Source organism: Falco rusticolus, chromosome 2 (assembly GCF_015220075.1).
Source record: "Falco rusticolus isolate bFalRus1 chromosome 2, bFalRus1.pri, whole genome shotgun sequence".
In the NCBI taxonomy this organism is placed as follows: domain Eukaryota; kingdom Metazoa; phylum Chordata; class Aves; order Falconiformes; family Falconidae; genus Falco; species Falco rusticolus.
This window is the reverse complement of record NC_051188.1, coordinates 74,208,600-74,222,859: the sequence shown is the minus strand read 5'-3', so window position 1 is coordinate 74,222,859 and position 14,260 is coordinate 74,208,600. Positions and strand designations below refer to the sequence as shown.

At 41.0% G+C, this 14,260-nt stretch overlaps 1 protein-coding gene across 1 annotated transcript in view; it reads left to right on the top strand.

Moving 5' to 3' along the window:
* DHRSX (dehydrogenase/reductase X-linked) overlaps window positions 1-14,260 on the top strand; it is a 167,926-nt gene that overhangs the window by 121,484 nt on the left and 32,182 nt on the right. The gene's annotated exons all lie outside the window — the stretch shown is intronic.

The following is a 14,260-nucleotide window of genomic DNA, read 5'->3' as shown; positions in this document are numbered from 1 at the left end:
ACAAGTCAGCCTGGCAATTCACTGCAAACACTGGAGCTCCCGCTTTCGTCTGTGTCACCCCTTGCGCTTCCCCAAGAGCTTACCGAGATCCACAGCCATCCTGTGTTTTTAACAGTGAAATGGGTTAAAATGTGTATCTGTATTCTGTGTGACTATTTTCGTTTAGAGAAACTGTGGGTGAATGTCTGAGGAATATTTCTAACGTTAGGAAGACATTGGATGAGGCGGATAAATATCTCTGGTGTCACACAGGAACCATGCAGAGTTGTTTAGTTAATTGAAGAATGGGCAGGATAACTGAGATAGATACATTTCACAATTTCCCCATGCAGTCGCGTACGGCAACTGTGCACTTACTAACAGGCTCAAACAGAACCTGTCTTCTGATGGGCTCCAGAGAGTTTCTGCCTGTACAGAGCCAGTCTGAGTTTTGTGTCATTTCCATGGTGAAATTCTGTTCCTGTCCTTTGACAGGGACTTCAGCACCTGTTCAGAGCCACTTGGCCCGAGGTTGTATTTTGGAACAAAGACTGAAATTAGAGGGCTGGGCTCTTTCCACTGAAGACAATTTAAGTATGAATGTTGCATTAAGCATGTCAAGCTTTCTGTTTGACTTCTGATTGCATACTACGGCATCAGTTTTATTACAAGTGCTTTGTTTAAATTTTGCAAGGTAGTCGAAGTTTAATCTCTTGCTTGTAAAACAACCACAGGAAATTACCCTTACTCTTCACTTGATGTATGTGTTCATTGTTTCTGAGGGACATGTGCTGGATGGCACCATGCAAGGGGACTAAGAGGAGTGTAATTAGTATTTCTTCAGGCTAAAGTGCAGAATGCAAAGTTAAATGTGGCTGTTCTGTGTCTCTAGGTAACAGTGATTACAGAACTGTTTATAGAAGCATTGATTATAGAAAAGCCTTGTGCTGTGCCTCTTCAATTTAGGATCATCCTTACCTGTGATTCATCATTATTAACTCGTGTTTTAAAGGAACCAGAAATTATTATTAAGTCATATTTTACAGGAATCAGAAATGATTCAGTTAGGAAACTTATGATTGAGCACAAACATGACCAATCTGATGTAAAAAATAATAATATACCAGTGAGATTTACCTGCAGCTTTTGCACCAAACCCTGCTCTTTATATTTCAACTTTATTAGTGTAAGAAGAATTATAAAGGATGACAGGCTGTGTCTGATTTTGCCTGCTCTTTCCCACCTGGATGCTTGAATCGCTCAGGCACAGCAGTGGCGCCTGCTTTCTGAGCACACAGGCACACGGGTGGGACCCAGAGGGGACTGTGGATTCAGCTCCAAATCTTTTCTTGGTTCAGGTCGAAGGAGATACTCCTCGGTTGTTGTTTTTTTTTTTAGCTAATAGTTATCGCATAAACGGTGCTGCTAAAAACAGTGAGATTACTTCTGTAGGCACTTCGAGAGTGTGCCTACGGCGTGAGTGGGTGGTTTGGCAGCCCTGTGGAGGACTGTTGTGGGGTACCGTGCGCAGGCATTGCCTACACCATAGGGCCTCAGAGACACCTTGTGATTCAGAGCAGCGTTTTAGAGTTTTAATGGAGGCAGTAAAGACACCCATGGTAAGCACTGTGATGTGATAGTGTTCCATGAATTGCCACAGTTTCCCAGTGATGCCATCCCTCATTTTTGCTGCTTGTGTGAATGAGAAACCTTTCTAAAAATTTAATATTGGCTTTTCCCTTATTTTAGTTGCAGTAGCTGGCCTTAATTAATTTCACAACTTGGGTCTATGTTCTGTGATTGGCTGGTAGTCCTAACCTTGCAGGAAGGCACCAAACCAATTTGGAGTCATTTCTTCACAGTGGAGAAAGGGGGCTTTACTCTGTGCTGGAAAAATCAACTGGTGGCAGCAGACTGTATTGTTTACTGTATTCTTGTCCCAATATTCCTGGGTTTTGATTGGCCTAGTGTCCAAACTGGAGGTCACTGATCATGCAGAGGAGGCATTCATCGACCAAACATGACAGAGAAGTAAAGGCAGAAGCCTGTCTTGACACAAAGGTGACGGTAAACTGAGGTTCTCTTCTCTGCTTAACCACAGATTTTTCTATGGGATCATTCTCCCACTTGGGAGACTCTGGGTTGGCAGTCACTGTTGTGGCCATCGCTCCCCACTGCTTGTGCTTGCTGCTCAGAGATCTGCTCTGAAGCCAGATGTCATCCATATCACAGTGACCCCAGGGCAACAGCATAACAAGTAATTGTTGGACGGTCTGTCCCATGAACAGTATTAAATGTTACTGTCTTCCACATTTCCTCTTTGGTTTGTTTTCTGCCATCTTGCCAATCTGATTTATCTTTTTAGCTCCTTGTTGGCAGCATGCTTAATTTATTTTTTTCTTTATTTTCCTTGCATTTTACATTATTTTTCTTCTTTTGTTATCTCTCTCTTCATGCTTGCTTACTTGATTTCTCTGTTCACAGTTTCGTCGTCATCTGTGTCTTTTGAGCTTTTTTCCCTCCATTGCCTTTTCCCTCCCTCCCTCCTATTTCTCCCTCCTTTTTTTTGGTGGTGTCTTAATTCTGCCCACCAGTTAATTTCCTCCTCCCCATTTATCTTTCTCTTATCTTCTCCCCCTAGCCCCAGTCCTATTTCTCCTCTATGAATGTCATTTCTGCCCTTTACTGCGCAATCTCTTCACACACACCAGTAAAAGAGACACAGCATGGGTACATCAAGGCAGGACAGAGCTTGTTCCAAACTGGCAGGGCATAGCTTGTTTCATGTGTGTTATTGAAAATGCAAACGCACAAGAGCAATGACTGTTCTCCCAGTTCTTTTGCTGAAGGATATATGAAGAACATCAAACACCTTTGTGGTCTTTTAGATCCAGACCATTTTCAACAGCAATCACATGAGTCGACAAGGGGATCCCTAAGGCAAATCATTCTCCTTCATCCCTACTTTGAATACGACTGTTTTCAAGGAGGTGAAAGTTTAACAGAAACGCTATCTATCTGTACGCGTTTCAACAGTGGTGATTGCAGCGATTACGTGCTGAGGGTAGTACACTGTGCACTCTAACAGCATAGCTAGAATGTCCTTTTTCCTCTCTTGCCTGCCTTAAATAATACTTTCTGAAGTGACAAGAGGAAAAAACATATGGTCACGAGAGGATATGGCTGACTGGTTTTAGCAAAAGCTTGAAGAACATTGTGCCGTCCTCTTGGCTTGAGATAGGCTTAAACAGTGCACTGGAGTTCATGGTGCTTTTACAAGACTGAGATGTGGGGCACCCCTTCAAGTACTCTACCTACTGAAGTAAGAAGGAATTTTAGGAAAATAAAGAAAAGAAGACATCATTCCCTTTCCCAGGCTGTGGGTCACACCTGCATATGCTCCCTTTCCCAGGGGTTAGCATCTTTGTGTGTTCTGTCTAGCTTTTTCTCCATGACTAACTATTCCTTTCATCATCCTCTCTTTTTGCATGCCAAATGGGCCCTGTAATGCTGTGAATCACAAATCTATGAACTCCCCAGCCACACACAACTCCTTTTCTGGTTCATGTCTCCTGTATATTCAAGAACAGTTAGTCACACTTTCCCTGTTTTCCTTCCTCTGCTCTCCAGCTACAGAAGCGGATGGATTTTGTAACCGTCCAAGCTGGTACAGTCCCCAGATAATTTCTGTATTTTTTCCCTTTAGCCCTAGAGCATGAATCATCTCAGAGACAAAATAGATTGAATGAAAGGAATTGCAAAAATCCCGGGTGCCACATATGCATCCTGGCTGGTGTAAAATAGCTTAAACAGCTCTGCCCAGGACCTGGGAAGATGCTGGGGAGACCAGGCAGCTCCAGTTAATCTCGTTAGGCAGTTCATAAGGGCTGTAACAGGAGGTGTCATGTACTGCTGGGAAAATCTGCCAAGCAAAGTCTCTGGAGACCTCCTGTTCTTGGATGGGTGGTGTCCTGCATCTTCACTTCTTGCGTGTGTGCGATGTTTGTTGGTAAATGAAGTTGTATTAAGTTTGGGCAGAAAGCTTAGTATTTTGTCCCATCAGCATTGCTGAGACTTTGAAAATAATGTCCATGAATAGCAATGAAGTGTTAAAATGTCACATTACTTTTGGAAAATATAAATAATTTTTTCAGACCAAAACCTTTGATTTCATTGATTTTAGAATATTTTCTTTCTGATTTATTTGTAATTATCCTTATGAGTACACTGTCATTCATATTTTGAAGTGTAATATTGATAAAACTGAAACACTGAACCTTCAATTTCAAAGTCATCCTGTTGAAGTAAGGTATATCCATCAGTTTAAAATTATTTTTTTTAAGCTGGACATTTATTTAAAACATATTTTTATACTAGGAATGGTTTGATGAGTCAACATTTTTTACAATTAAAAGCTTTTCTTTTTTGAAATTTTCCAATTGGTTCCTCCAGTGCCTTTTTGTGACTGATCTGTCACTTAATTCTCTGGCTTAGAGAGAAGAAGAATGGAAGAATCTCTGACTTAGAAGAATCATTGGCAGAACTTACGGGATGTACAATATCTTAAATTCAAGCAAAACCAAACATGAAGCTGATATAGCATACTGCTATTGTTTTATTTCCAAATTTTAAAATAATAAAGGAAAATTTGTAAAAGGAAGGAGGATGGATTTTATATATTACCCTTCTATTTGTTTAATCCATTTTAGTCAGTACGGAAGTCTATCACAGTTGCATATTAAAATGTGTCACTGGACTGTTGCTTGATATAATGCTGTGAAACTACAGAAATTGAACCATAAAAGATTATTCGAGACAGATACATGTTATAGATTTTATTTTATTCGAGGAATAGATGGTTTTGTTTAAGCAGCTTCCCCACAATGACTTTTATTGCATAATCTGGTTCTATTTGCAAGATAAGTCATATTCTCTTGACAGGACCAGATACCAACTGCACACACTGCTGTGTTCAGTATATACCTTCCAGCAGCACGTTACAAAGTTTTCCTGTCTATAGTTAGATGATACATATTTAAATGCTTAATGCACATACATAGGGGTATTGCTCTCTTTCTTTGCAAAATGCTTTCTGTATAAATGCAAAAGGATTTTCTGTTTTGTAAAATGATCCCTTGCATTGGCAGCAATTACTGTTAATTGCAAAAATTGACTTGCTGGCCTGGAAAGTGAATGTAGTGGTGAAGGCACAGATCTCAAATTCTAGGAATTCATTACAAAAAATAAATGGGCTGTTATACCAGCAGACCAATTCATCAGTCCAAAAGACAGAATTTTAGTTCATATACAGCCAGTGTTTTATCCATGTTGCAGGCCACAGGTTATCTCTATTCATTCCTATAATGGGGAAATATTTAAGGTAGGATGCCAACTTTGGAAAGTTTTAGTTTTAAATTTATTGGTGTATTTTTGTTCTGTCTAATGAAAATACTTTTAGGATTCATTGGTTTCTGAAGAATAATAACACAGTGTAACACTACTAGCACAAAGGTAATGCCAGATTTAATGTGTTCAGGGAAATTAAATGTAGCTACTTTGTATGTCACAATGTTAAATTCCTTCTTGTCTAAAAGGGATTAATGGTCTTAACAAAGGATTTGTAATAATGGTTAATGATTTAATAGGACACAGTCCTTCTGAACCAGTTCAAAATTGCAACTTGTTGGGAGGTACGTGATATATGGGTGTTCCTGCTGCTCAGCCTCTCCCTGCGCAGTGGGTTGGGTGGGAGAAGTGAACCTTCTGTGGCACGCAGAACAGTGGGTATCATAAACGTGTTGTTTCCTAAATGGGAAGATGGCCAATGGTAATTTGAAAGCTGATGTACTGTGCTCATGTGACAGAGAAGGTAAAAGACTCTTGTGGAGAATGCGGAGTGGAGAGAGCTTGGCACCCTTGAGAGGAGAAGGTTAGTTTAAAATCTCCCTGTCAGCAAAAAGACTTATTAGGGATGAGTGAACTTTAAAAGCTTTGGAGTTCAGGTCCTGGGTGATTTTTCAAATGGTTTTAGCATTCCTTTCAACTGCTTTGACTACAGCCATCCTTACAGTACCTTTTCAGTGGAGTCGTCCTTCGAGCTGCCTAGCATAGCTGGGGAAGGCTGGCACATATGTCTGTAAATCCCTGGAATAACATCTTAAGAGAAATGGTCAAAATGATCAGCTCACCTTCCACAAATCCCCTCTGGGTTCAGCGCTGTTGCTGCTTCTGGTTCTTCATAGTCATACATTCCTGATCTTGCCATGCATTAAGGATTACAAGGTGTAGTGGAGGGAGGCAAAGGCAAATTTCTGCCCCTGCGATTACAAATAACTCTTAACCTTTTCTCTACTCCCTGTCCTAAGCCTATTTTTTTCAGTGAAGGAGAACTTCATCTGTTCAAAAGCCAACCAAGCATTTGAATACTTAAACCTGTGAAGAAAATTTGGTCTTTTGATTAAATTGAGTTCTCTATCAAAAATGTGAGTTTTATGAAAAATATACTTTCTAAGTAAAATAAATCACTGTAAAAATAAAATATTTTAGCCCCTGGGAGTTGTGATACTGCCAGACTTATATAGTTGTAGTGCTATTGCTCCATTTCTTCTGTTCTCGTTATGTGTCAGGTGCTGTGGTTGCCCTGCTCTTCTTGTCGTGGGAGGTGGACAGTCGCTGTACACAGCAGCATCCCAGGCTCCCAAAAGGAACAGGGACTGAAGAGCACTGTGTCTCACAGTAGCTTTCTGAGAAGCTCAAGGGCTTTTAACAGTGATACTAGCTCTAACATGACACTGCAAAAATGTTCAAATTAAAACATTATGAGTTTTGTGTGAAATCTTTTGTTCTCGGCTCAAAGTTGGGGGGTGTTCAGTATCTGAATTGCCACCAAAAATCAATCAGTCTGCCAAAGAAACAGTATCTTTTAATTGTTTTTTCAGTGAGAGCTGGGGCAGGGCAGCTCTGTGACTGTTGTTTTTTCAGGGTTTGGGCATGAAACTTCTTGTCATTTCCTGGAAAGCCAAACCTGCCTGACTTCTCTTGCTTCTGATACGTTTGCAAGTAGAAGAGATCTCATGCGCTCTGGCCCCAGGGCATGCCATGCCACTTCTTAGGAAATGCTTGGTTTTCCATTACAGATCTCTGTTTACAGTGTTCCAAAGTGACACAGTACTGGGAAATTTATCAAACAAAACCAAAACCAACTCTAAGGCTAAACAGAAGAGAAAGTGATTGCTGCCACTGTCCCTTATGGTACTTTGCAATAACCACTTTGCAGTGCTGGCTATGGACCACTTTGAGCCCCTGTGTTACTTGTTTCTTGAAGGTTTTTTTGTTTGCTGAAGTTGGCTTGTATGTTCCGTAAGTAAGACCCTGCCTCTTCACAGACCCGTTTTATGCTTATTTAAATCCTGCATCTTTTCTGACAGTGGCAGAGGGCCGCTGTTGATGTATGGTGTCACATGAACAAAAGCCTTTCCTGCTGTGTCTGGACTATAAGTCATTTCATGGGTGCAGAAAACTTCCACATTTTAATCTCTCCAGTATCTGTTGGCATTTCAGCTGTATTTCTTCTTTATCCTAGAAAGGTCTCCCAACAGAGGGGAAGACTTCTCGTGACTGTTGTTGACAGATGGTTGTCTTTGTTTATGAGCTTGTTCCTTGTCTTAATTCATGTACTGGGAGTTACTTCACTTTTACCTCTCAGTTTGAAACCATGATATTCATATTCTTGCTACCTAAGAAAACTTTGAAAAAGCAGAAGTTGTTAGATTGTTTCAACAAACAAAAAATTGATTTTCAGAATTGTTTTCTTCTGCCAGACTTGATAATTTTGCATTGCTTTTGTGGACAGAGTGATGGCACAGGATTTTCTGCAAAGTATTTATAGACATCTTGAAGGAGAAAGGTGTTTTCAGTCTGTGTGCACATTCAAACCATGTTTCCCTTGGTAAGACAGACCAGTCCTTCAGTGTGGTGAACATTTGCACTTGCAGAACACATTCAGCACCTCCTTAACTCTAAGGCAGTGCAGTGGGTTCAGCCCACCACAAAATGAAAACTTACATTATCTTCATGTATACACCAACACATTTCATGTAGTCTACTGGAAATCTGCTAACCACATTTGGTGCACTGCGCTGGGTTTGAAATGGCAGCACTTTACTGTGCATAACCAGACCCTACATTCCCTTTCAGTCCCAGATTGTTCAAGTTATTACTGGGCCATTTTATGGCCCTTTGTGTGTTCTGGTGGAAGGGAAGGAATCATAAGACTCATTGCTTCCTTCAAATTAAAAACCATGTTACAGGAGAGTTAAGAAGCTTTCCACAAGTGGGTGGAGAGAGCCTTAGAGTTCTTCTTATTATCATCCAAGAGATAATCTTAAAAGATGTGTGACAATCTTTAGTAACCTGAGACCCAGACTATCCAAGAGATAATACAAAAAGATATGTGGCCATGGTGTTTCCCCACCACTCAAAAGGGTCACCACAAGGACATAGAATGTAGGTCTTGGATCCTTGATCTGTTTCTTAGCTGCAGCAATGCAGAACCATGCTTTCTTCTATTTATTTACTCATTGATTTGTTTTATGGAGATTTTTAATTGAATGAAGGGGCACCATTATGCTCAAACACCGCTTCAAATATTAGCAAGTACTTAACAGTGTATCATATGAACTGACTGTTAGAAAAATGATGCTTCAGAAGAGGCAATTTATATCATTCTTTATAAAAAGAAATACTTCCTGGGAGAATGGAATTACAGTAATTACAATTTGAACTTGCCATCAGTATTTAAAATCATCAAAAACATTTGAAATTAACACTAATTGTACACAAACAGAAAAAATAGACTTTTTTAAAAGATACTGATTCTAGTGAGACTTTGAGAAGACCAGCCTTTGAGTCTGTGTTTCATACATTTGAGAACTGTGCTGAGCACACAGCAATGGAGTTGCGCACAGCAGGGTAATCAGTACAGCAGGAGGGCTCTTGACATCTCACCTCCTGCCATCAGGAGGAGGGATCAGCCAAATGAAAAACGATGCATTCATTCCATGTGGATGACAGTAATGCCCAGGTTGACAAGGCCCTACTTATTTCGCCTTTCATAAATATTTTTATAACAAAGACATTCCAAATTCCTTCACTGAATGTAGTCCTCCTAGTCCTCCAAAGACAGTCGGTTAATTTTGGTTCCCTCTGCATTTCCTACAAGCTATAACAAGGGGCTAGTTACTGAACGCTATGGATTTATACAGTAAACTGCTGAAAGTTGGAAAGCACAGCTTTAAAAAAACAACCCAAAACCAGCTTGTGGTTCTTACTGAATTTTGGATTAAACACAAGGCAGGAATCACTGACACAGCCACTGAGACCATTACCAATGCTTTGCCTCGGAGAGAGAGCAAGCACCTTCCAGCCCTGAGCTTCTTCCCCTAATTTTAGGAAGAAAAATGCTATTTTACCACTGTTGAAAGATATCAGACAAAGCCCAGTTTTGGCCAGAGCTGTACATGAGCAGCACATGGCACTGAGGAGCTCGCTGCAGGGAAAGGGGGAACCTTTGGGACCTGGTCAGTCTTAGTGAGTCAGAAGGAAAGGGCAAGGTGGGCTGCTCTGAAAGTGCCACCTGCCTCTGGCTGCATAAGTAACCCCTGTGCGACCAATTAGGACACGAAGGATTTGCTTTTCAGCTTGGGTAGAACCCCTGATTTTATTTATCAGTCTTGTAGCCTTCCTTTCCAGCATGTCCAACACAGGGTCATGAGGGCGCTTCAGGAGTACCTAATGCTTGCATCCTTATGCACTCAAATTGCAGCTGCCGGTGTATTCCAGTTCAAATATGTGGGGGTACGCTAAGGCCACCTTGACTGTTATTTGTATATATTTATAACTATTTTATTTTTTTTTAAAAAGGCTACATATGAAGTATATGAAAGGAATGTACATGAAGAAGTATAGTTGTTCAGTGAACACCCAGAACACCCAGGCTTGTATATGAAACAGGTGACTATACAGTGGCCTATAGTAGTAGTTGGTAACAGGACAGCTACTGTACAAAACAACTGTAACAGCATCTGAATAATTAGATACGTTAAGACTTTAGATTTAAGTTTTGTTTTACTATTGCATATGCTTGTTTCTTTCAATTGGAAAAACACTAATTTTCAGTGGCAATATATATATTCTAATTTCTCCAACAGTATTTCCTTTTTTGTGTGTTGTGGGAAAATCACAACTGATGAGACTTAGCAAATGTGTTCAAGGGATAAATACAGATAGTACTGTCAGGAAGTATGCTTAAATCTAATAAGCAGTATTTAGGACTGAGGCTTTGGTTTATCGTAGGAAAAGAGAAAGAAGCTGCTTATGATAACCACAGAAAACATACCTACCGCTATTCTGTAATATATTTCTGTAGCTGCTTCAAAATAAACTGCAAAAATCTATCAAAGATGTTGAAAAATCTTGTGCTGCATTCCCTGGAGAAAGAAAATTTAAGACTGTGAAAGCTTCATGAGCGTTTAATAATAGTCTTTTATATTCTTGAATAAGCAATGGTGATGATGTATTGCAAGATTAATACATAAATCATTAGGAAACTTTAGTCATTTTAATACAGCAAGTCTGTGTTTTGCTTAATTCACTGATTCATCCTAAGGCATACATTGAAATTTTGTGTGGCCTTTCATTAAAAACCCCAGCATGTCACCCACGTTTTGCATCACTTGTCTTTTAATGGAGCACATAGCAATCGTGTTGTTCCGCAGTTTGATCGTGGTGCACTCTGCCCTCCAGGCAAATTAACACACTGGAAATTGGGGAGCGTGGTGATGGGTGCAGGGAGGATGACATGCGCAAGACAAGTGCAGTGTGAAAGAGGTTCATGTCAGGAAAACTTCACCGCTAGCACTGGCCAGGTTAAATGTAGCTGTGTGTTGGTCAGGATGGCCACAGGTCCTCTGAGCCTTTTGTTGAAGCAAGATGTGGCAGGGACGGGAAAGGGTGCTGTCACTGCGTGCTTCTTTCAGTCTGTCTGTATCCGCTTCCTCCACATGTGTGCATAATGCAAAAGCAACCGTTAATGAAAGAGAAGAAGCCAGAGAACGATGCAAGAGCCTGTGCATAGGAGGTGTGGAGGAAGTGGTCTCTGCAGAGCAGCAATTTTGTTTCACCTATTACCCAGTGGGTACCCTGAGCAGACTTTATGTTCTTCACGAAGCATGGTATCACTGGATGTAAATGGGAGACCTCTACAGAACATAGACCAACTAAAGCCAGCCAGAAAAGAAACCAGAGTAAGGCTGGCTGCCAAGGGAAGTGCTAAACATGGATCCAGTTTTCAAACTTGGATAGCAGCTGAGTCCATATTTAAACACCTAATTAGCTGCTGCAGGCTCCAGTTTGAAATTTGGCTTCTCATTACTTTTTACAAGCATTGCCCCAGCATGCTAGGGAGAGTGCTGCTGGAGACAGCACCATGGAGATGAGTGGTAAAATCAGCTTCTGGTGGAAAATAATTTTAAAAAAATAATTTAAAAAAATTAAAAAATATCAGCAAACCACAAAGCACTCACTAACCCCAGAATTGAATACTTACTTGTTTTGTTTTGGCAAAAATACAAAACAATTCCTTTCTCTTCTCCTTCCTAATTTTTGTAATGACAATTCAAACTTGTCAGTCTATGTCAGAAAAAATCTAAAGCCAAAAATAAGAATTTATGCTAAAAATTATTCAAACAGAAAATGCAGAGCCTGCCTTATCATGAATCTTTATTCTTTGATATATAATCAATAAAACAGTATTTTAAAAGGAAGGAGAAGAATTTGTATATTGCTGCTCTTCTTGGCTGGATTTCAAAGAAGCTAATTAAATTCTGTCTGCCTTAACTCCTCCTGTAGTTTCCATTTAGTGAGTTGTGCATTGCCCTATTTTATCGGCACTGACTCAGCAAAATGCTATGGAGGGACATCCCCCAGGGGAGACTTTTTCCATGATAGGAAGAATAGTCCACAGACAGCCCCATTCAAAAAAGGGGGTGAGCATGAACTTCTGCAAGCTACCAATGCAAGGAACACCGCTTCTTCCCACTGGACTTCTTCCCACCATGTCCTTGCTTCGTTGTTCTTAGCTGCTGACCATGCACAGGCCTGCCATGCCACAGCACCTGCTGTCTGGCATGGCTCAAGCCTGGTGGGCAGTATTCATTGGGATGGATCCCTGGGCAGTCCCAACACCAGTACCTCCTAGCTCTGTAGCTGACTGGCCAGTGCGTATACACCACTGGGAGCTGGGAGCTACCAGTCTTTTGCCTGACTGGCCACTTAGGAGGCAGGGTTTCTCTACTTGAGAGTCTGCCTGCCTTGCTGTGAAGCATTGATACCCTGTGTCCTCAGGGGTCCAAGTGTCACAGGCACCTCACGTGCACTGGTGTGCCATCACAGTTTGTGCACTTCCATTTCAGAAAGGTTTTAGAGTCTCCAGAAAATAAAAGCAATGTGGAAATGCATAATGCCAATATTATTTCATTTAACACATAATTATACTTTCATTCAGTGTAGAAAATGTACATACAGAGCGTAGAGCACCAAGAGAGGCTAGATTTAGATGCATAGGCTTTAAAGCCACTTAATTTCATACATAGGATGAATACATTTTATGGTTTTAAACTGAAGGAGGGTAGACTTAGGATGGACATAAGGAAGAAATTTTTATGATGACAGTGGTGGGACAATGGCACAGGTTGCCCAGAGAAGCTGTGGATGCCCCATCCCTGGTGTCCAAGGCCAGGCTGGATGGGGCTTTGAGCAACCTGGTCTGGTGGCAGGTTGGGGGGTTGGACTACATGATCTTTAAAGGTCCCTTCCAACCCAAACCATTCTGTGATTCTACATGTATGTGCATGGGAGATGCAGTTGTGGTACAAGTATAGGAGCTTACATGCTCCAATTTTTCTGACTCGTAAAGTCAAGACTGGATGTAACAAAATCAAGTAAGCAGTGCTGATTTTTTTCCCCAGTATGTCATTTAAACAAAATGATTCTAATAAGATGGGGTCTCACAAACAAAACAGTTGTTCAGTGAAAGTCCTTGTCAGTTCTGCATCACAGGTTATTCCTCTGTCTTATGTAGTCCATTGATGTCAGATTCCTGGAAAGCAAAAAGCACACGCAGAGAAAATGGGAATAGAGCAGGTAATCATTGCAGGGATTCTGCCAAAAGTGTATCTCTGTATATCCCGTTTTATATCCTTCATATCTGTAGTGTGTTACTGAAGTCTGATTACCCACTGCCTTGCAAATCATTTGCATCTCCGCACTGTGATATAAAAGGCTTCCTCACTGATTGGATAGTTTTTTATATCTTCTCAGTGCTCATGTTTCTCTGACATAGATATCTATGCAAAGTACAAGGCTTTTGAGGATCCGGCCCTTGTAGTTCATGCTTCATTGCCACAAGGTAAGTCAAAACAGCACTTGCACAAAATGTGGGAATGGGAAGTCATGGGGAGCATTCACCATCCTCCTATCTGGCATCTGAAGGTTACTGAAAGCCAACTAGACCCAAGCAGAACAAGTCATGGTCTTTCCCAGCACCACTTCCCTGTGAGCTGCTTGCCAGACAAGATCACTCTAATTCAACCCAGGAAGCTTGTCCTGTGCCCCAGCTTGTGTTCTCTACTGGTGGGGGAATGGTGGCACTGATGGACAGGTGCCAGGGTTAGCTGCCAGCTGGCTGCAGGGGCGGTTTCATGTGAGTGCATCTTCCCATGGGTAGCATGAGCTCTGCCCCGCATGGCTGCACAATGGGAAGCTCATATCAGCTGAGGATCTGGTCCTTCAAGTTAAAAGGGTTGAAATATGCATGAAGCATAAGGTGACATTTTGAGTGTCTCAGATCAGAGCACGGACGTTACTGAATTTAAAATGTAATGATGCCAAGTCACTTTTATATTCATGCAGTGATTGTTCTTTATTCTTAAAATAGTCCATTTTACCCCAAGGCGCAGGTGATATCTTTATGGTGATGGAGCTAATATCCAGCATGGTACAGCTCAGGCCATTGGTTGGTGGAAGGGCTGTTTATGATCAGCTGTCCTTTTTTATTCTCTCTCAATTTATACACTGCTTTTGTAGCCTGTTTGTTTGTGGTTTGCTTGAACAATAGAGCAGGGAAAAAGAAGAAGAAAAAGAAAAAGATACACTGGAGATTCAGTGTTGTTGTCTTTTATTTCCTGTAGCTGAGCTGTATGATTTACCATTGTGTCTCCAAGTC